Below are 24325 nucleotides of genomic sequence, written 5' to 3' on the forward strand. Positions count from 1 at the left end.
TCTAATGGAACGTTTGCTAGCCGATGCCTTATTGACTGAATATGGTGTTTTCTTTCTGCTTTATAATATGTCCATGGATGTTGAAGTTTCTATTTCTGTGTACTACAGACAGAACAACTTGACTAGCATACAGACAAGGGAGGAAATATGCCTTTTAATAGAGCTAAAGTAGGAATTTTAAGCCCCTCGATTTCGTAAACAGTGTAATTTGCGAACGAGATGCAGCCCACAACGGCCGCTGGAGGGCGTTGCAATCTGAAATATCACGCTGGGACACACGTACCTCATGCACAAGTCGCAGTGTTTGTGAGCGTTCAGCAGCACGTTGATCGCGGCACGCTAAATACTGTCGTTCGAAAGCACTGTCACTGTTAGCGTCAACTTTGATTGTAGAAGTCTGCGTTTTGGCTGTTACAGAAACGTTCCACCTCGAAAATCGCCTCGCCGTCCTTCTGGAAATGCCTGCCACACAATAGTTTCTCCGTCAGAGGAAAGACGAAGAGGTTACTGGGTACCTTGTCAGGAGAATACGGGTACTAAGGGAAAATTTGATAGCCCAAAGAAGTAATGTGTTACTGTCTCCTGTACAGAATGAGCTGAAACGTTGCCGTGAAGCAGAAACACCCATCTGGACAGCTTCTTGCGACTCCTCGGCAAGACAGTCTTCCATTACCTCGCCTGGACATTTCCGTAATATGCTCCTGTAATCCGGTATCTCTCTTGCGAGCACAGTTTGTTAGCACTACACCATAACAGTGCCAAGAAACACTCAACATCAAATTGACCGATGACGGTTGAGACTTCACTTTTTTCGGCGGTGACAAATCCGTAAGTTCCTAGAGCTTTGTTCATTTGTCTCGGGTTTGTAGTGATACACCCAGCGATCGCCCGTGATGATTAGGAGGCTGAAGACGTCATCTGCATTGCCCTGACACAGCTGTAACATTTCCGTTTCCGGTGATGTGCTCTATAATAGTATGCCACTTGTGCAACAATAATATCCTCAATAAATCAAAGTTTGTATTTCAGAAGAGTTACTCCACTGAAAATGCCAGTCACATGTGACCTAACGATGTTCTGATCCAACCATGCCTTTCCGAATGATAAAGAAAACAATTCCCTATAAAAGTAGCCATGGCTGTGACTATCAACAAAACACAAGGTCAGAGACTTAAAAGGGCAGGACTGTATTTACCTGATGCTGCCTTTTCGCATGGACAGTTATTCGTGGGTTTTTCACGAGTTCGCACATTCACCGATATTTATATTTATATGCTGCCTTTTCGCATGGACAGTTATTCGTGGGTTTTTCACGAGTTCGCACATTCACCGATATTTATATTTATGTGCCGGCCGGAGTGGCCGAGCGGTTCTAGGCGCTACAGTCTGGAACCGCGAGTCAGCTACGGTCGCAGGTTCGAATCCTGCCTCGGGCGTGGATGTGTGTCATGTTCTTAGGTTAGTTAGGTTTAAGTAGTTCTAAGTTCTAGGTGACTGATGACCACAGCAGTTAAGTCCCATAGTGCTCAGAGCCATATGATTTCTATTTGTGCTAAAGACACACAGAACCAAAAAGTAAACGATGATCGCATTATAACTGCTAACATTGTTTTCAAAAAAGTTTTGTAAGATAGAGCAGTTCCCTTATTTGAAATATAGAAGGAACATAATTTTAATTCTTCTAAGCTGCCACGAATTAAATGATAACATAGCCTTAAGAAAAAGGGTGCTTTTTTTTTCGAGAGGAAATTGAAGTTTTTGGTTAAATTTAAACAAAGGGAAGGAAAAAAGTGCTCTAGGGGCAGTGTCTTTGACTGATAATCAAAATGTCCTCAGTCTTTGGTTCGAACCGATTAAATGTCAAATAAAAATATCAGCAATGGCGGCCCGTGGCTTCCAGCATAAGATGTCACCTTCATTCAGGCAACGGCCTTGTCGAAGAGGGCGGAGGAGCGAATAAAGGTTCAGGGCACTCACCTGCCCTTGGGGTGGGAAACTGCCTCTAAAGGCGGAAGAATCAAAAATGACCAGCGACATGAGGATGCAGAACTCGACGGAAACCACTGGATTAAATACATACATTGTGTATCCACAGGATATGTGCTCTCTAATTGAAAACGTGTGTCCGCCCCCGGTAGCTGAGTGGTCAACGCTACAGAATGTCAATCCCAAGGGCCCGGGTCAATTCCCGGCTGGGTAGGAGATTTTCTCCGCTTAGGGACTGTGTGTTGTGTTGTCCTAATCATCAACATTTCGCCCCCATCGACGCGCAAGTCGCCGAAGTGGCGTGAAATGGAAAGACTTGCACTTGGCGAACGGTCTACCCGACGGGAGGCCCTAGTCACACGACATTTATTTATTATTTATTGAAAACGTGTCATGATGATCTCTGCATTGGCAAAGGATTCCGGACTAGTCCCGCTAGTCAAATCTCCGGGAGGGGACTGCCAAGGGGGAGGTGACCATGAGAAGAAGACTGAATAACTAACGAAAGGATAGGGTTCTACGATTCTACGACTCGGGGCGTGGAATGTCAGAAGTTTGAATGTGGTAGGGAAGCTAGAAAACCTGAAAAGGAAAATGATATGGTGCAATCTGGATACAGTGGGGGTCAGTGAAGTGAAATGGAACGAAGACAAGGATTTGTCGTCAGATGAGTGTACTCTAATATCAACAGCAGCAGAAAATGGTATAACGGGAGTAGGATTCGTTATGAATAGGAATTTAGCGTAGAGAGCGAGTCATTGTGAACAGTTCAGAGATAGGGATGTTCACATCAGAATCGACAGCAAACCAACAACGACAACGATGGTTCAGGTGTACTTTCCGAGTCCGCAAGTCGAAGATAAACAGATAGAGAAAGTATATAAAGACGTTGAAGCGGTAATTCAGTACTTACAAGGAGATGAAAATATAATAGTTGCGGGGAACTGTAATGCGGTTGTAGGGGAAGGAATAGAAGAAAGGGCTACAGCAGAACATCGCCTTGGTACGGGGAATGAGTGAAGTGAAAGACTAACTGAATTCTGTAATAAATTTCAACTAGGAATAGCGAATACTCTGTTCAAGAATGACAAGAGGAGGAGGTATACTTGGAAAAGGCCGGGAGATACGGGACGATCTCAGATTACATCATGGTAAGGAAAGAATCGAATATTAGGTACTAGATTGTAACGCGTACCATCTATAGACTCAAATCACAGTTTAGTAGTGATGAAGAGTAGACTGAAGTTTAAGAGACTACTTAGGAAGAATCAGTGCACAAAGAAGTGCGATACAGGAGTGCTAATGAATGATGAGAAATTTAATATCAGGATTGATGATCACGAAGTAGATGAAGTTAAGGAATTCTCCTACCTATGCAGCAATATAAACCGTGACGGCCGGAGGAAGGGGGACATGAAAAGCAGACTAGCACTGGCGAAAAGGGCATTGTTGGATAAGAGAAATCTACTGGTATTAAACATTCAGCAAATAACTGAGGACGTAGGTTGCAAGTGCTATTCTGAGATGAAGAAGTTGGCCTAGGAGAGGAATTCGTAGCGGGCTGCATCAAACCAGTCACAACACTGGTGACTGGAAAAAAATACTTACATTTACTTATTTCTTCATTATTAAATTATCTATTCATAGAGTGCGAATTATTTGCACAATCAACTGCTACTACGCAATATGATGGTGTACTGTTGCCGCAGGCTTCCACCAAGTAAGCATGGATTGTTGCAGCGTTGCTCTTAAAAAGCAGAAAACGAAATACCAGACGAGACTGCAGTTTAACGAGGTGCGCGCCGTTTTGTTTTGTCTCCTGTAACTGCGTCATACGGCTCTATAACGCGGGGATTTCATTGTGTACGATGACTGGCTGACATGTGCCTGCAAGCAAACAAACAAATTATATAAAAGATTTTATTTTTTCGGTGTGATGTTTAGAACTTTGCGACTACCTGTCGTATTTCACTAAGAAATAATTCATGAGTGTGTTTGTCAGTAGCTAGAGTCCATAGTGCAGAACGTATAAGCGATCAGTCCTGTCGTTAACATCAGGTGCGCTAATTTTATTTTATTTTTTCGGTGTGATGTTTAGAACTTTACGACTACCTGTCATATTTAATTAAGAAATAATTCATGAGTGTGTTTGTCAGTAGCTAGAGTCCATAGTGCAGAACATATAAGCGATCAATCCTGTCGTTAACATCAGGTGCGCTAATATTCGTCACCGAAATACTGTGCCCTTTCCAAACCAACTAGCGGCACCGTGAGTCGTTTTGTTATAAAACTCGCAGGGGAAAAAACTGAAGAGTCAAAATTTTCGTTTGATCTCACGACTCTAGGTGGTCTCAGACCAAGACCTTTACAATCAAAAAATTATGGAATTAGATACCGAGAAATGAACCACAGTCCTCAGTGGTAGGATCTAGCAACAGCAGACGTGGATTCGTAACGGCGTAAAAATGTATATGGGAGGGGACTGGAAAACGAATCTTCACCATTTTTGGGCAGCGCTTGTACTTTTAGTAACGACGTGACTTTCGAAAGGTAGTGTTGATAGTTCGATACGCGATCCATCACAAACTATTGATCTACTGGGAAGTTTCATTACAGTGGAAATGCTACAGACGATCGACGCTTGGTACGGGGGTTGGCGGTTGATCCTAAATACAGGGTGGTCCATTGATCGTGACCGGGCCAAATATCTCACGAAATAAGCGTCAAACGAAAAAACTACAAAGAACGAAACTTGTCTAGCTTGAAGGGGGAAACCAGATGGCGCTATGGCTGGCCCGCTAGATGGCGCTGCCATACGTCAAACGGATATCAACTGCGTTTTTTAAAAATAGGAACCCCCATTTTTATTGCATATTCCTGCAGTACGTAAAGAAATATGAATGTTTTCGTTGGACCACTTTCTTCGCTTTGTGATAGATGGCGCTGTAATGGTCACAAACATATGGCTCACAATTCTAGAAGAAACAGTTGGTAACAGGTAGGTTTCTTAAATTAAGATACAGAACGTAGGTACTTTTGAACATTTTATTTCGGTTGTTCCAATGTGATACATGTACCTTTTCGAACTTATCATATCTGAGAACGCATGCTGTTACAGCGTGATTACCTGTAAATACCACATTAATGCAATAAATGCTCAAAATGATGTCCGTCAACCTCACTGCATTTGGCAACACGTGTAACGACATTCCTCTCAACAACGAGTAGTTCGCCTTCCGTAACGTTCGCACATGCATTGACAATGCGCTGATGCATGCTGTCAGGCGTTGTCGGTGGATCACGATAGCAAATATCCTTCAACTTTCCCCACAGAAATATATCCGGGGACGTCATATCCGGTGAACGTGTGGGCCTTGGTATGGTGCTTCGACGACCAATCCACCTGTCATGAAATATGCTATTCAGTACCGCTTCAACCGCATGTGAGCTATGTGCCGGACGTCCATCATGTTGGAAGTACATCGCCATTCTGTCACGCAGTGAAACATCTTGTAGTAACATCGGTAGAACATTACATAGGAAATCATCATACATTGCGCCATTTAGATTGACATTGATAAAAAAAAGGGGGCCAATTATCCTTCCTCCCATAATGCCGCACCATACATTAACCCCCCAAGGTCGCTGATGTTCCACTTGTCGCAGCCATTGTGGATTTTCCGTTGCCCAATAGTGCATATTATGCCGGTTTACGTTACCGCTGTTGGTGAACGACGCTTCGTCGCTAAATAGAACGCGTGCAAAAAATCTGTCATCGTCCCGTAATTTCTCTTGTGCCCAGTGGCACAACTATACACGACTTTCAAAGTCGTCACCATGCAATTCCTGGTGCATAGAAATATGGAATGGGTGCAATTTATGTTGATGTGGCATTCTCAACACCGACGTTTTAGAGATTCCCGATTCTCGCGCAATGTGTCTGCTACTGATGTGCAGATTAGCCACGACAGCAGCTAAAACACCTACTTGGGCATCATCATTTGTTGCACTTCGTGGTTGACGTTTCACATGTGGCTGAACACTTCCTGTTTCCTTAAATAACGTAACTATCCGGAGAACGGTCCAGACACTTGGATGATGTCGTCCAGGATACTGAGCAGCACACATAGCACACGCCCGTTGGGCATTTTGATCACAATAGCCATACATCAACACGATATCGACCTTTTCCGCAACTGGTAAATGGTATGGTTTTTTTTCTTTATTGTGATTTCATTCCCCTGCCCCATATGGGCAGGGGAGGGCTGTCAGCAGCACAATCCGCCGCTCTTCAGCCGAGTGACATGACAACTACACTCCTGGAAATGGAAAAAGGAACACATTGACACCGGTGTGTCAGACCCACCATACTTGCTCCAGACACTGCGAGAGGGCTGTACAAGCAATGATCACACGCACGGCACAGCGGACACACCAGGAACCGCGGTGTTGGCCGTCGAATGGCGCTAGCTGCGCAGCATTTGTGCACCGCCGCCGTCAGTGTCAGCCAGTTTGCCGTGGCATACGGAGCTCCATCGCAGTCTTTAACACTGGTAGCATGCCGCGACAGCGTGGACGTGAACCGTATGTGCAGTTGACGGACTTTGAGCGAGGGCGTATAGTGGGCATGCGGGAGGCCGGGTGGATGTACCGCCGAATTGCTCAACACGTGGGGTGTGAGGTCTTCACAGTACATCGATGTTGTCGCCAGTGGTCGGCGGAAGGTGCACGTGCCCGTCGACCTGGGACCGGACCGCAGTGATGCATGGATGCACACCAAGACCGTAGGATCCTACGCAGTGCCGTAGGGGACCGCACCGCCACTTCCCAGCAAATTAGGGACACTGTTGCTCCTGGGGTATCGGCGAGGACCATTCTCAACCGTCTCCATGAAGCTGGGCTACGGTCCCGCACACCGTTAGGCCGTCTTCCGCTCATGCCCCAACATCGTGCAGCCCGCCTCCAGTGGTGTCGCGACAGGCGTGAATGGAGGGACGAATGGAGACGTGTCGTCTTCAGCGATGAGAGTCGCTTCTGCCTTGGTGCCAATGATGGTCGTATGCGTGTTTGGCGCCGTGCAGGTGAGCGCCACAATCAGGACTGCATACGACCGAGGCACACAGGGCCAACACCCGGCATCATGGTGTGGGGAGCGATCTCCTACACTGGCCGTACACCACTGGTGATCGTCGAGGGACACTGAATAGTGCATGGTACATCCAAACCGTCATCGAACCCATCGTTCTACCATTCCTAGACCGGCAAGGGAACTTGCTGTTCCAACAGGACAATGCACGTCCGCATGTATCCCATGCCACCCAACGTGCTCTAGAAGGTGTAAGTCAACTACCCTGGCCAGCAAGATCTCCGGATCTGTCCCCCATTGAGCATGTTTGGGACTGGATGAAGCATCGTCTCACGCGGTCTGCACGTCCAGCACGAACGCTGGTCCAACTGAGGCGCCAGGTGGAAATGGCATGGGAAACCATTCCACAGGACTACATCCAGCATCTCTACGATCGTCTCCATGGGAGAATAGCAGCCTGCATTGCTGCGAAAGGTGGATATACACTGTACTAGTGCCGACATTGTGCATGCTCTGTTGCCTGTGTCCATGTGCCTGTGGTTCTGTCAGTGTGATCATGTGATGTATCTGACCCCAGGAATGTGTCAATAAAGTTTCCCCTTCCTGGGACAATGAATTCATGGTGTTCTTATTTCAATTTCCAGGAGTGTAAAATAAGAACAAAATGTTACGTACATAAGGCGATAAAAAGAGGGAAACATAAAACAGAGTAATGGGAGAAAATGGAGGTAAAAATAGACTGACATGGAGACGTTCATGGGGGATAGTTAAAAAAGTCACCAGAAAGTTAAAAAACACAGTTGACGATTCTTAAAACACAGAGAAGACACTGAATGGACATGCACAGGTTAAAAGTCGGCCACAGTATTAAAAACACTCCAGAACAACACACTTAAAAACCACTTGGAGCACACACAATGAAGAATAAAACTGCCAGGCGGGACCTGCCGAGGGAAAGGTCAGAGAGGATGGAAAAGGAGGGGAGAGCAAGGGGCAGCAGGGGAAGTGGCGGGATGAAGAGAGTAGGGGGGTCAGTGGGTACACGGAGAGGCAGGAGACACAAGGGGCGGGAGAGGAAGAGGGAAGACAGGGCAGGAGGGAGTGCAGAGACACTGAAAGGGGGCACAAGAGAGGGAGGGGGAAGCCACTCATGAGGAGGAAGGGGGAGGAGAGGGAGCAATGAGGAGGAGGCAGAAGATGGGGTTAGAGTTGGTAGGAATGCTAGACGTCAGGGTGAAGCTCATCATCCGGTAGGGGTAGATGGTGGAAGTGGCATTGGGAAAGGAGATGGAGGGTGTGGAGATGGAGAGAGGGTGAGACACAACAGTGAAGGTGCGGCAACTGCTTGGGGGTGGAGAAGAAGGGAGACACCAGGGGGTGAGGGGGATCAAGGTGGCGGACAATATATAGTGTGCGGATGTGTTCAACGAAAATGAGAAGGTGGGGGAAGGGGATGAGGTTGTATAGGATGTGCGTGGGGGATGGAAGGCAGATGCGGAAGGCGAGGCAGAGCGCAGGGCGTTTGAGGATTTGGAGAGCATTATAGAACCAGGGAGGGGCGGAAATCCAAGCTACGCTGGCATAACAGAGGATGGGGTGGAATAAGGATTTGTAGGTGTGAAGGATGGTGGAAGGATGCAGACCCCACATCCGGCCGGACAGGCGTTTCAGGAGACGGAGGCGGTTGTGAGCTTTGTTTTGGATGGTAAGGAGATGGGAAGTCCAGGTGAGGTGGCGGTCGAGTGTGAGGCCAAGGTATTTGAGGGTTGGAGTGACGTGGATAGGACGGCCATAAATGGTGAGGTAGAAATCATGGAGGTGGAAGGAGCAGGTGGTGCGGCCTATGATGATCGCCTTGGTCTTGAAGGGATTGATAAGGAGGCACCACTGGTTGCACCAAGTGGTGAATTGGTCAAGGTGGGTTTGGAGGGTACGTTGGGACCGTTGAAGGGTAGGATAAAGGGCTAGGAAGGCAGTGTCATCAGCAAACTGGAGAAGATGAACAGGTGGGGGAGGTTTGGGCATATCGGCGGTGTACAGGAGATAGAGGAGAGGGGAAAGGTCAGAACCTTGGGGCACGCTGGCAGAGGGATAGAAAGTATGGGAGTTGTAATTGCGGATAGTCACAGAGGAGGGTCGAGGGAGAGGAAGGAAGCAACGAGACGGACGATGTTGAATGGGAGAGCATAGATCTGGAGTTTGAAGAGGAGCCCGGGATGCCAGACACGGTCATAGGCGTTCTGGAGATCAAGGGAAACAAAGATAGCGGAGCGATGGGAGTTAAGTTGGAGGGAAAGAAGATTGGTAAGGTTAAGGAGCTGGTCGTCAGCAGAGAAGGAAGGCCAGAAGCCACATTGGGTAAGGGGAAGGAGGTGGTGCTAGTTAAGGTGGCGGTGAATACGGTGAGAGAGGATGGCCTCGAAGACCTTACTGAACACGGAGGTGATGCAGATGGGATGATAGGAAGAGGTAGCAGAGGGGGGGTTTGTTACGTTTAGGGAACAGCAGGACATGGGAAGTCTTCCACAGGTCAGGGTAAAATCCAATGGAGAGGAGGACATTGTGCAGGGTAGCAAGGACAGACAGGAAGGATGGGAGGGATTCCTTGAGGTGGCAGTAGGTGACGCCATCATGACCAGGGCAGTGTTGCGTTTGGAGTGGAGGATGAGTGTGATGTCTTGTGCCGTGATGGGAGTGTTGATGTCTGAGGGGGGTAACCAATCCAAGTACTGGAAGCTAGTGGCAGGCAGGGGGACAGAGGTGTCAGTGTGGTCATGGACGTTGGGGAAGAGGGAGTAATCAAAATGGGGATTGTCAGGAATGGAGAAGACCTCGGATAGGTGGGAAGCAAAATGTTTAGCCTTACTGAGGTTGTTAGGAAAGGGTCAATCGTCATGGAGGATGGGGTAATGCGGGGTGGGATGGCTACCAGTAAGGCGGTGGAAGGCTGACCAGTACTTGGAGGAGTTGACAGGGAGCGTGGAGTTGAAGTGTTGCATGTCTAGCGCCAGTCCCGGCGTTTCTTTGCTGTAAGGACGTTCCGGATGTGTCGCTGTAATTACCGGTGGCAGGTGAGAGTATCCTGGTCATGGGTGCAGAGGAAGGGGCGGTAGAGCCTGTGGGATTCACACAGAGGAAGGACGGCCTGTGGAGGAAGTGTAGGGCGGTGAGTGTGGATGAGTTTGGTAGGGACATGAGCCTCCACAATGTCAGTGATGGTCTTCTGAATGAAGAAAGAGGCATGGGTGATGTCATCAGGGTGGTGAAAGGTGAGGGGGTGGCTTTCGACCTGTAAAGCAATGGATTACTGGTAGGCATCCCAATTGGCATGGTGGTAGTCATGGACAGACTTTGGAGGGGCAGCTGGGCAGGTGGCTGCAGGGGCAGGACGGGTATAGGAGATGGTGGGAAGGACAGGGAGATGGTCACTACCATTGAGATCGAGGACATCAATGGCGATGTGACCAAGGAGGTTGGGGGAAGTGAGGATAACATCAGGGGTGGAGTTACTTTCAGGACAGGTGTGCTGTGGGATGGGAAGACGGTCACCATGGAGGGTGGTAAGGAACTGATGCCACTGCCGAAGGGTGGCAGGGTCACAGCTGTGGATGTTGAGGTCAGCGGCGATCATATAGGTGGAGAAGGTACAGTCAACATGGGAAATGAAGTCAAAGAGGAGAGGAGCTGCGGGGCGGATATAGATAGTGGCACAGGTGATGGTGAGGGAGGGAAAAAATAGGCTGAGGAGAAGGTGTTTGGTCGGGTCATTGAGAAGGGGTTGTGGCCAGACAGGGAGATGCTTGAGGTGGCCTATAGCAACCCCACCTCAGGCTAGGGAAAGTGGATTGTCAGTGTGGTGAAGGAGATAGGGGGAAGTGCAGACAACATGGTGGGGTTGGAGGAAGGTTTCATTAAGGATGAAGGAGTCAAGCTGGTGCTGGGAGAGGGTATGCATGAAGAGGTATTTGTTTGCAGGGAGGGAGCGAATGTTGAGGTAGAGGAGACGATACTGTTGACACACCAGAAGGTTGGAGGTGGGAGGGATGCTGGTAGGCAACAGAGGTGCTTAAACGAGGATGTCGAGGTGGGTGAAGGTAAAGTTGGCCTGGTTGTGGGAGTAGGTGGCGCAGGTGTTTAAGTGGAAAACAGAGTGGGCGGCAAGGGAAATCTGCTGGAGTGTGTGGGGGCGCTGGAAGGGGTGGATGGTGAGGAACCAGATGATTTCTTCTCCTGTAGGGGGACGGCGGAGGGAATTGTTAGCGTGGATGGGTGTGTCGATGGGGCGAATGGGGACAGTGAGTTCAGGGTTGGTGGGAGGGGGTTTGGCTTTGCATTTGGAGGAATAGGTGGGGTGAGGTTCATTGCAGGTGTTGCAGGAAGGGGGGGAGGCGAGGTTGGGACACAGGGTGGCGGCAGTTGAGAATCAGGGCTCCCTGCGTGAGGAGCTGGTCAATGGAGGAGGTAGACTCTGTAAATATACACATGAGGAAAGTAGGGCCAGAGTAGTTGTAAATACGGCGGGCCGGGCAGACTTCCAGGGCGGGGTGGGCGTTCAGTTACGCCAACACCTCAGCCTGCGTGACCACAGGGCTGAGATTGGTGATGGCAGTGAGGGTTGGTGGACGACGAGGCGGTTGGGGCTGATGAGGAGAGGAGGATGTAAGGAATGGGGTGAGGGATGCATGGGGCCCAAAGGTGATGCGGGAAATGTGCCGGAAGATATCAGTATGGAAAGAGGGAGAGGGAGACTTGATGAGAACAGAGTCTCTGTGAGGGATAAGTTGGGTGATGGGTGCACTGAGAATGTACTTCCGGATTTCAAGGGTGAGGGTGCGAGCATCCAGGAATTTCGGATCAGGGTTGGTTAGCACGAAGGTATACAGGGAGGGGGCTGCAGAGGAGGGAGGTGGGGTGGTATCCATGGTGAGGTCAGAGGGAGGGGGGGAGGGCAGTTCCTTTTTGGATGAGGGAGTAGAGGGGAGGTCACCACTGGGCCGTTTGGAAGATTTTTTTGCGGGTGTTGCCTGGGAGGAGGGATGAGGTACTGGATGGATGGGGAGATGGTGGGAGGCAGGGCCCTCCTGTGAGGCAGTAGCACCGGGTGAGAGGGTAGGGCGCTCTGTGGCGGCGACTGTGGTGCGGAGGGTGGTGACTCAGGCAGGGCAAGCAGGGGTAGTTGCAGAGGGGGGGGGGGGGAGAGGGGAAAGTCGTCTCGGCGGGCGACAGGAGCGGGAAAGGGGGTGGGAGCAGGATCAGGGGCAAGAGCAGGAGCAGGAGGAGGAGCAGGAGCAGGGGTAGGAGCAGGAGTGTCATACAGGTGGGGATACAGTGATGAGGAGGAGATAGATGGGGAGGAAACTGTGAGTAGGGGAGGTGGATGAGACGGGTTAATCCCAGAGGAAGCACTCCATGACGTTACAGTGGGGCAGGTGAAGGGGAGGTGTAGGTGATGGTGGTACTTGGGGTGTCCATGATTGCAGGCAGTCCCCACGGGCGACAGGAGACGCCGAAGTACAAAAGGAACTAAAATGGGGGGTGGCGACGAGCACTGGGAGGCGGCGACCATGCGGCGAGCACCGGCGGGCGGCGGCGGCGGTGGCGGCGACCGGACGGCGGGCAGCAGTGACGGCGTGCAGACGGGCAACAACACGACAGACACGGTTGGGGCTCTTCCACGTCGAAGATACTCCCTGAGAGTAGCTAAGGCAGTGTGAGTCCTCGATCAGGAAGTGAGGGAATTCAACCCTCGAATCAAACGGTCCGTTTTAACACGAGTAATGTGTCACGAAGCAAATACCGTCTGCACTGGCGGAATGTTACGTGATACCACGTACATATACGTTTGCGACTATTACAGCGTCGTCTATCACAAAGCGAAAAAAGTAGTCCAAGTAAAACATTTATATTTCTTTACGTACTAAACGAATATGTAATAAAAACGGGGGTTCCTATTAAAAAAAAAAAACGCACTTGATATCCGTTTCACCTATGGCAGCGGCATCTAGCTGGCCAACCATAGCACTGTCTGGTTTCCCCCTTCAAGCTAGACGAGTATCATTCATTGTGGTTTTTTCGTTTGACGCTTATATCGTGAGATAATTGGCCCGGTCACAATCAATGGACCACCCTGTATCAACGAATGTAACGTACTTCGCGTAAATATACGGAAAAACTCATTATTACATGATTACACGATTGCAGGACGATCACTGGTAGCAACATATACTTCGAATATCGTGGATTATGCGTACGGTACGGTATAAAGGGGAACGACCACATACACTACTGGCCATTAAAATTGCTACACCAAGAAGAAATGCAGATGACAAACTGGTATTCATTGGACAGATATATTATACTAGAACTGACATGTTATCACATTTTCACGCAATTTGGGTGAATAGATCCTGAGAAATCAGTACCCAGAACACCCACCTCTGGCCGTAATAACGATCGTGATACGCCTGGGCGCTGAGTCAAACAGAGCTTGGATGGCGTGTACAGGTACAGCTGCCCATGCAGCTTCAACAAAATTCCACAGTTCATCAAGAGTAGTGACAGGCGTATTGTGACGAGCTACCATTGACCAGACGTTGTTAATTGGTGAGAGATCTGGAGAATGTGCTGGCCAGGGCAGCAGTCGAACATTTTCTGTATCCAGAAAGGCCCGTACAGGACCTGCAACTTTCGGTCGTGCATTATCCTGCTGAAATGTGGGGTTTCGCAGGGATCGAATGAAGGGTAGAGCCACGGGTCGTGACATATCTGAAATGTAACGTCCACTGTTCAAAATGCCGCCAATGCGAACAAGAGGTGACCGAGACGTGTAACCAATGGCACCCCATACCATCACGCCGGGTGATACTCCAGTATGGCGATGACGAATACACGCTTCCAATCTGCGTTCACCGCAATGTCGCCAAACAGGGATGCGACCATCGTGATGCTGTAAACAGAACCTGGATTCATACGAAAAAATGACGTTTTGCCATTCATGCACCCAGGTTCGTCGTTGAGTACACCACCGCAGGCGCTCCTGTCTATGATGCAGCGTCAAGGGTACCCACAGCCATGGCCTCCGAGCTGATAGTCCATGCAGCTGCAAACGTCGTCGAACTGTTCTGGCAGATGGTTGTTGTCTTACAAACGTCCCCATCTGTTGACTCAGGGATCGAGACGTGGCTGCTCAATCCGTTACAGCCGTGCGGATAAGATGCCTGTCATCTCAACTGCTAGTGATACGAGGCCGTTGGGATCCAGCACGGCGTTCCGTATTACCCTCCTGAACCCAACGATTCCTTATTCTGCTAACAGTCATTGGATCTCGACCAACGCGAGCAGCAATGTCGCGATAAGATAAACCGCAAACGTGATAGGCTACAATCCGACCTTTATCAAAGTCGGAAACGTGATGGTACGTATTTCTCCTCCTTACACGAGGCATCACAACAACGTTTCACCAGGCAACGCCGGTCAACTGCTGTTTGTGTATGAGAAATCCGTTGGAAACTTTCCTCATGTCAGCACGTTGTAGGTGTCGCCACCTACACCAACCTTGTGTGAATGCTCTGAAAAGCTAATTATTTGCATATCACAGCATCTTTTTCCTGTCGGTTAAATTTCGCGTCTGTAGCACGTCATCTTCGTGGTGTAGCAATTTTAATGGCCAGTTGTGTAATTCGTAGCGGGCCGCATCAGACGAGTACAAGACTGGTGACTGGAAAAAAATACTTGCATTTACTTACTTCTTCATTATTACATTACCTATTGATAGAGTGCGAATTATTTGCATAAGTCAATTGCTACTACGTAATATGATGGTGTACTGCTGTAGACTTCCTTAAAGTAAGCATGTATTGTTGCAGCGTTGCTCTTCAAATGCAGAAACGAAATACCGGACGAGACTGCAGTTTAACGAGTGGCGCGCAGTTTGGTTTTGTCTCCTGTAGCTGCTTCATACGGCTCTATAACGCGGGGATTTCAATGTGTACGATGACTAGCTGACATGTGCCTGAAAGCAAACAAACAAATTAAATAAATTATTTTATTTTTTCGATGCCATGCTTAGAACTTTACGACTACCAGTCGTATTTCATTAAGAAATGCCTCGTTTGGTAACAAAATAATATATGAGTGTTTTTACCATTAGCTAGAGTCCATAGTGCAGAACATATAAGCGATCAATCCTGTCGCTAACATCAGGTGCGCTAATATTCGTCACCGAAATGCTGTGCCCTTTGTACGCTAACTAGCGGCAATCGTGAGTCAATTTGTTATAAAACTCGCAGGGAATAAAACTGACGAGTCAAAATTTTCGTTTGGTCTCACGACTCTAGGTGGTCTCAGACCAAGACCTTTACAATTAAAAAATTATGGAATTAGACACCGAGAAATGATCCTCAGTCCTCAGTGTTAGGATCTAGAGACAGCAGACGTGGATTCGTAACGGCCTAAAAGTATGCAGGGTGTGACAAAAAGATACGGCCAAACTTTCAGGAAACGTTCCTCACACACAAATAAAGAAAAGATGTTATGTGGACATGCGTCCGGAAACGCTTAATTTCTATGTTAGAGCTCATTTTAGTTTCGTCAGTATGTACTGTACTTCCTCGATTCACCGCCAGTTGGCCGAATTGAAGGAAGGTAAAGTTGACTTCGGTGCTTGTGTTAACATCCGACTCATTTCTGTACAGTACTAGCATCCAGCACATCAGTACGTAGCATCATCAGGTTAGTGTTCATCACGAACGTGGTTTTTCAGTCAGTGCGATGTTTGCAAATGCGGAGTTGGCAGATGCCTATTTGATGTATGGATTAGCACGGGGGAATAGCCGTGGCGCGGTACGTTTGTATCGAGACAGATTTCCTGAACGAAGGTGTCCCGACAGGAAGACGTTCGAAGCAATTGATCGGCGTCTTAGCGAGCACGAACATTCCAGCCTATGACTCGCGACTGGGGAAGACCTAGAACGACGAGGACACCTGCAATGGACGAGGCAATTCTTCGTGCAGTTGACGATAACCCTTATGTCAGCGTCAGAGAAGTTGCTGATGTACAAGGTAACGATGACCACGTCGCTGTATGGAGAGTGCTAAGGGAGAACCAGTTGTTTCCGTACCATGTACAGCGTGTGCAGGCACTATCAGCAGCTGATTGGCATCCACGGGTACACTTCTGCGAATGGTTCATCCAACAATGTGTCATTCCTCATTTCAGTGCAAATGTTCTCTTTACGGATGAGGCTTCATTCCAACATGATCAAATTGTAAATTTTCACAATCAACATGTGTGGGCTGACGAGAATCCCCACGCAACACAGATTTTCTGTGAACGTTTGGGGAGGCATTGTTGGTGATGTCTTGATTGGGCCCCATGTTCTTCCACCTACGCTCAATGGAGCACGTTATCATGATTTCATACGGGATACTCTACCTGTGCTGCTAGAACATGTGCCTTTACAAGTACGACACAACATGTGGTGTAATAAAAAATAAAAATAAATAAAAATAAAAAAAATAAAAATAAAAAAACACAAAAAAAATAAAGTTGTTATATTAACTGAAGTATGTTGTTAAATTAACCTAATTATGTCATGTATTGGAAAATTCGACTCGTTCCACATCATTACGAAATATCGTATTCATGATCCATGGAACTAGTATTAATCTAATCTAATCTAATCTAATCATGCACGATGGAGCTCCTGCACATTTCAGTCGAAGTGTTCGTACGATTCTCAACAACAGATTCGGCGACCGATGGATTGGTAGAGGCAGACCAATTCCATGACCTCCACGCTCTCCTGACCTCAACCCTCTTGACTTTCATTTATGGGAGCATTTGAAAGCTCTTGTCTACGCAACCCCGGTACCAAATGTAGAGACTCTTCGTGCTCGTATTGTGGACGGCTGTGATACAATACGCCATTCTCCAGGGCTGCATCAGCGCATCAGGGATTCTATGCGACGGAGGATGGATGCATGTATCCTCGCTAACGGAGGACATTTTGAACATTTCCTGTAACAAAGTGTTTGAAGTCACGCTGGTACGTTCTGTTGCTGTGTGTTTCCATTCCATGATTAATGTGATTTGAAGAGAAGTAATAAAATGAGCTCTAACATGGAAAGTAAGCTTTTCCGGACACATGTCCACATAACATATTTTCTTTCTTTGTGTGTGAGGAATGTTTCCTGAAAGTTTGGCCGTACCTTTGTGTAACACCCTGTATGTGGGAGGGACTTGAAAACGAATGTTCACCATTTTCTGGCAACGCTTGTACTTTTAGTAACGACGTGACTTTCGAAAGGTAGTGCTGATAGTTCGATACCCAATCCATCACAAACTGTAGATCTACCAGGAAGTTTCATTACAGTGGAAATGCTACAGACGATCGACGCTTAGTGCGGGGGTTGGCTGTTGACCCTGAATATAAACGAATGTAACGTATTTCTAATAAATATACGGAAAAACTCATTATTACATAAGTACACGATTGCAGAACAATCACTGGTAGCAACATATCCTTCAAATATCGTGGAGTATGCGTACGGTGCGGTTTAAAGGGGAACGTAATCGCACAAAAGGTAGATGCCAGTCTGAGATTCACTGGAAGAATTTTTAGAAAGTGCAGTCCACCCTCGAGGTAGGAGGGCTAGGAGACACTCATTCGACCAATACTTGAATATTTCTCGTCAATCTGGGACTTTACCAAACTGGATTAAAGCCGTAATAGAGAAGACAGAAAGAAGAGCAGCGCGTTTCGTTACAGGTTTTCTTCGACAAGCGTGAAAGTGTCACGAAGATTCTCAACGAATTTCAGCAGCAGGCGGTTCTAAAGGCGTCGTCCATCACAGGCGTGCTTTGTTAAAATTCCGAGAGCGTCGTTTCCTAGAAGACTCCTACATATTTCTTCCTCCGACGTATATCTCTCGAAACGACGCTGAAGGTCATACTAGAAAGATTTGAGTTCACATAGAGATCTATCAGCAACCTTTCTTCCTACGCACCCTGCGCGAAGCACCCTCCGTCATATACCATAAGACAGCTAGCACAGTATAGAAGTAGACGAGCAGTGCTGCCAATGGAAGAGTGAAAGCTTCACTCCGGCGTTGCTTCCCTACCAGCGCAAACAGTTCATGACGAGATGAAATACATTCGAATTTCAAGAGCGACATTCGCCCTCGTCATTACAGTGCAAGCAAAGCCGCGTGCGTGAGGCAGTGGTCTTTGCGTTTATCCAGTAATTTACAGCAGAGATTTCGGATGTGGCGCATCAGTACGCAATGTTGTGGACGTGAGCAAATGGAACGTCGCCTCTCGCTGCGGTTTGCATGCGGTCAGTTGCCGCGCTTCGCTGCACACCGCACCAGCCGGGTATCAGGGGGAAATTAAATGGAGGCTTTAATCACTCGTGGAAGGTAACAGGTGTCCCGCTGACGTCAGCGCCGATGGCGCAGCGATCAACACGTATCTGGTGCTCAGGGCCGGCGGCGTGGGCGGCGCGGGCGGCGCGCTGTGACCGCAGCACTGGCGAGCCGCCGCCGGCGTAGCCAGAAGCGACGCGCAGTTCGCTGTCTGCGAGGACTGCACAACGAACGCTCCACCTACGGACGTTCTCACGCCCTTCTAATTTCGGTTCTAAAACATGTACAGTTTTGCAGGAGAATCGTGCAAACATACCGACGTTATGCAATCAAGCAGACTCCCGTATGGACGACGTAGCAATAAGCATCCCCGGCGTAGAGAAACAACAAAGAGATGAAAACAGGTCCAGATGGAATTCCAATTCGGTTTCTCAAAGAGAATTCTACAGCACTGGTCCCTTACATAGCTTGCATTTATCGCGGATTCTCGAGCAGTACAAATTTACAAGGGACTGGAAAACAGCGCAGGTGTTCCTGTACATAAGAAGGGCAAAAGAACAAACCCGTAAAATTATCCCTAGCATCGGTTTGCTGCATCATCCTTGAACACATTCTCAGCTCGAATATAATAAATTTTCTTGAACTCCAGCGTCTTATGTCCACGAAAGCATCGCTCGTGCGAAACTCAGCATTCGTTTTACTCACATGATATACTGAGAACGCCGGCCGCGGTGGTCTCGCGGTTCTAGGCGCGCAGTCCGGAACCGTGCGACTGCTACGGTCGCAGGTTCGAATCCTGCCTCGGGCATGGATGTGTGTGATGTCCTTAGGTTAGTTAGGTTTAAGTAGTTCTAAGTTCTAGGGGACTGATGACCACAGCAGTTGAGTCCCATAGTGCTCAGAGCCATTTAAACCATGTGAGGACTGTGGTAGGGAAGGGGTCGACTTCGGTGTATTGGAACTCTTCTAGGAAGGTGTGGCTCATCTATAATGGTGACCGCATCTAGGTCGCTAGTGTGACCTATTCTCGAGGACTGCTCGAGTGTTCGGGATCCGTACCAGGACCATTAAAGGAAGAATTCGCGGTGGACTGCTAGATTTGTTGCTGGTACGATCGCACAAGAAAGTGTTACGCAGATGCTTCGGGAACTGAAATGGGAATCCCTGGATGGGAGGTGACGTTCTTTTCGATGAACACTATCGAGAAAATTTAGAGAACCGGCATGTGAAGCTGACTGCAGAACGATTCTACTGACTCGAACATACACTACTGGCCATTAAAATTGCTGCACCACGAAGATGACGTGCTGCAGACGCGAAATTTAACCGACGGGAAGAAGATGCTGTGATATGCAGATGATTAGCTTTTCAGAGCATTCACACAAGGTTGGCGCCGGTGGCGACACCTACAACGTGCTGACATGAAGAAAGTTTCCAACCGATTTCTCATACACAAACCACTGCTGCTCGCGTTGGTCGAGATCCAGTGACTGTTAGCAGAAAATGGAATCGGTGCGTTCAGGAGGTTAATACGGAACGCCGTGCTGGATCCCAACGGCCTCGTATCACTAGCAGTCAAGATAACAGGCATCTTATCCACATAGCTGTAACGGATCGTGCAGCCACGTCTCGATCCCTGAGTCAACAGATGGGGAGGTTTGCAAGACAACAACCATCCGCACGAACAGTTCGACGACGTTTGCAGCAGCATGGACTATCAGCTTGGAGGCCGTGGCTGCGGTTACCCTTGACGCTGCATCACAGACAGGAACGCCTGCGATGGTGTACTCAACGACGAACCTGGGTGCACGAATGGCAAAACGTCATCTTTTCGGATGAATCCAGGTTCTGTTTACAGCATGATGGTCGCATCCGTGTTTGGCGACATCCCGGTGAACGCAGATTGGAAGCGTGTATTCGTCATCGCCATACTGGCGTATCACCCGGCGTGATGGTATGGGGTTCCATTGGTTACACGTCTCGGTCACCTCTTGTTCGCATTGACGGCACTTTGAACAGTGGACGTTACATTTCAGATGTGTCACGACCCGTGGCTCCACCCTTCAATCGATCCCAGCGAAACCGTAAATTTCAGCAGGATAATGCACGACCGCATGTTGCAGGTCCTGTACGGGCCTTTCTGGATACAGAAAATGTTCGACTGCTGCCCTGGCCAGCGTATTCTCCTGATCTCTTACCAACTGAAAACGTCTGGTCAGTGGCGGCCGAGCAATTGTCTCGTCACGATACGCCAATCACTACTCTTAATGAACTGTGGTATCGTGTTGAAGCTGGATGGGCAGCTGTACCTGTACACGCCATCCAAGCTCTGTTTGACTCAATGCCCAGGCGTATCAAGGCCGTTATTACAACCAGAGGTGGTTGTTCTGGGTACTGATTTCTCAGGATCTGTGCATCAAAATTGCGTGAAAATGTAATGACATGTCTGTTCTAGTATAATATATTTGTCCAATGAATACCCATTTATCATCTGCATTTCTTCTTGGTGTAGCAATTTTAATGGCCAGTAGTGTATATTTTGTGTGAGGACCACGAAGTTGCAGAGGCATATTGACAGGCGTTTTTCCCTCGTTTCATTTGGGAGTGAAAAAGGGAAGGAAACGACTAATAGCGGTAAGGGGTAACCTCCGCCACACGCTGTATGGTGGACTGTGGATTATCTGCGTAGTTGCAGATGTAGACTTCCGTCCGAGTAAGTGAACAATTTGATACACTGCGAAGGATATGCTTGCTGATGAGAGTGACGACGGACCTGCTACGCATGACATCCACGTCGGAGAGGAAATATGTCACTCTGCAAAGTAAATGAACATTAAAGTATAAAGAGACAAATTCAACAGCGTTTCACTCTCCAAATTATAGTTAGTAGAATCGGAGAAATTAAAGCATTTACAGCTTAAGATTTATCTATTCTGAACATGAAACCAACTGCTGCTTTATGCGGAATTTCGCGTAGTACGGAACTGTCACGTCAGTCTGTTGGGGCGCTCCAGCTTGACTCAGCTAGGAGGGTATACTTACAGAAGCGGAGTAGCTGTGAAAAAGTTTAATTTCAAAGTGATACGAGTCACACTTGGCTACGTGTGGGTGACTGTGTAAAGTTAAGTAGCTCCAATGTAGGGTAAACATATGTAACAGATTATGTACAACATCACGAACCCAGAAGTGAACAAAGGTATCGTTGACCACCTTATCGATTTTACTAAGTGTCATGATGTGCGTCTACGAGAAACTTTTACCTCTTTCTACGCTTAAGGACGTGGCATTGCCAGACTGGAGGGTGCCATAAGCAGCTACAAAGTGGATTAAGTGTTTTGATACTATGCAAAACTGTGTTAGTCTTCATAAGCAGCTACAAAATGGATCAAGCATTTTCACACTGTGCAAAACAGTCTATTGAACAATAACAAACAATATGTATAATGTACTCCACTGTACTCTGTACACCTCACTTCTATGTGGTGTCAACTAACGAAAAAATACAGAACACTTGCTGAGTGATGTTTAACAGTATCGTGCAGTCTTTTTACTGGTGCGCTAAAAGTATCAGAAAATTGACTGGTGTGCTGTTAAACCTTCCTGACAATGCAGATGAGAAAAGATTATAAACTATATTCTGCCTGCATACAATTTTACTTGTTTTTCTATAGAGCGTATGGAGATTCTTAACACAGACTCCACCAAAGACAATATAAGTATCATACAGAACATGGTTCACTTCACTACTGTCTAAAATAGATTGATTTCAGCAAATAACGTTATTCCACGGTTCTAACAAAAAGGTAAATGAATCATGCCAACTTTAACCATTCCTTAGTAAAATTACCCTTTTAAACATAGTAATTACTCCTTTAAGCATAGACAATGTTTTATGTGTACTGAAAAGAAAACTAGAAATGGAATAGATCAAATTTAAAAAGGCGAAAACTGGAGCATTTTTTGGGAATACCTTTAACTGGAAAATGAAGACGCTGTTGCAGATGTGCTTACATATTACTTCAGAGTGTATGGAAAGCTCTGAATACTACTGGAGAATGTAATATGAACTCGAACATTTTTATTTTGTTAAATGTAGCATCAAATATCTGTTTATAAACTTCCATTCCCTTTTCGATTAGCTGAAAAAGGATGGTTACATTGTCTCTAAATGTGGCAGACTGAATGTTGTGCACCTTGCAACAGAAGTATCGATTGCAGAGTGTGAAACTGACGGAATATCTACATTTAATGGAAACACATTTGCAAAAATTCTGTAGTTTGAGTTATATATGAAAATAGTGGAATTACTGGCTGGAGAAAGAAATAGATGATAGATATATAGATTAAAGTTATAAGTTAAAAATTAAATTCATTGTCCCAGGAAGGGGAAACTTTATTGACACATTCCTGGGGTCAGATACATCACATGATCACACTGACAGAACCACAGGCACATAGACACAGGCAACAGAGCATGCACAATGTCGGCACTAGTACAGTGTATATCCACCTTTCGCAGCAATGCAGGCTGCTATTCTCCCATGGAGACGATCGTAGAGATGCTGGATGTAGTCCTGAGGAACGGCTTGCCATGCCATTTCCACCTGGCGCCTCAGTTGGACCAGCGTTCGTGCTGGACGTGCAGACCGCGTGAGACGACGCTTCATCCAGTCCCAAACATGCTCAATGGGGGACAGATCCGGAGATCTTGCTGGCCAGGGTAGTTGACTTACACCTTCTAGAGCACGTTGGGTGGCACGGGATACATTCGGACGCGCATTGTCCTGTTGGAACAGCAAGTTCCCTTGCCGGTCTAGGAATGGTAGAACGATGGGTTCGATGACGGTTTGGATGTACCGTGCACTATTCAGTGTCCCCTCGACGATCACCAGTGGTGTACGGCCAGTGTAGGAGATCGCTCCCCACACCATGATGCCGGGTGTTGGCCCTGTGTGCCTCGGTCGTATGCAGTCCTGATTGTGGCGCTCACCTGCACGGCGCCAAACACGCATACGACCATCATTGGAACCAAGGCAGAAGCGACTCTCATCGCTGAAGACGACACGTCTCCATTCGTCCCTCCATTCACGCCTGTCGCGACACCACTGGAGGCGGGCTGCACGATGTTGGGGCGTGAGCGGAAGACGGCCTAACGGTGTGCGGGACTGTAGCCCAGCTTCATGGAGACGGTTGCGAATGGTCCTCGCCGATACCCCAGGAGCAACAGTGTCCCTAATTTGCTGGGAAGTGGCGGTGCGGTCCCCTACGGCACTGCGTAGGATCCTACGGTCTTGGCGTGCATCCGTGCGTCGCTGCGGTCCGGTCCCAGGTCGACGGGCACGTGCACCTTCCGCCGACCACTGGCGACAACATCGATGTACTGTGGAGACCTCACGCCCCACGTGTTGAGCAATTCGGCGGTACGTCCACCCGGCCTCCCGCATGCCCACTATACGCCCTCGCTCAAAGTCCGTCAACTGCACATACGGTTCACGTCCACGCTGTCGCGGCATGCTACCAGTGTTAAAGACTGCGATGTAGCTCCGTATGCCACGGCAAACTGGCTGACACTGACGGCGGCGGTGCACAAATGCTGCGCAGCTAGCGCCATTCGACGGCCAACACCGCGGTTCCTGGTGTGTCCGCTGTGCCGTGCGTGTGATCATTGCTTGTACAGCCCTCTCGCAGTGTCCGGAGCAAGTATGGTGGGTCTGACACACCGGCGTCAATGTGTTCTTTTTTCCATTTCCAGGAGTGTATATATGCCGGAATTATTAAAGATTTTACAAACAATTATTCGTTTCTCTTATTCGGTAACCTGACAAGAATCCCAAGAAGTTTCCTGTTTGCAATGGTCTACGTGTACGTCTTTTGGATGGGGGAAGTGGA

This window comes from Schistocerca americana, chromosome 4 (genome assembly GCF_021461395.2).
Source record: "Schistocerca americana isolate TAMUIC-IGC-003095 chromosome 4, iqSchAmer2.1, whole genome shotgun sequence".
NCBI classification, from domain to species: domain Eukaryota; kingdom Metazoa; phylum Arthropoda; class Insecta; order Orthoptera; family Acrididae; genus Schistocerca; species Schistocerca americana.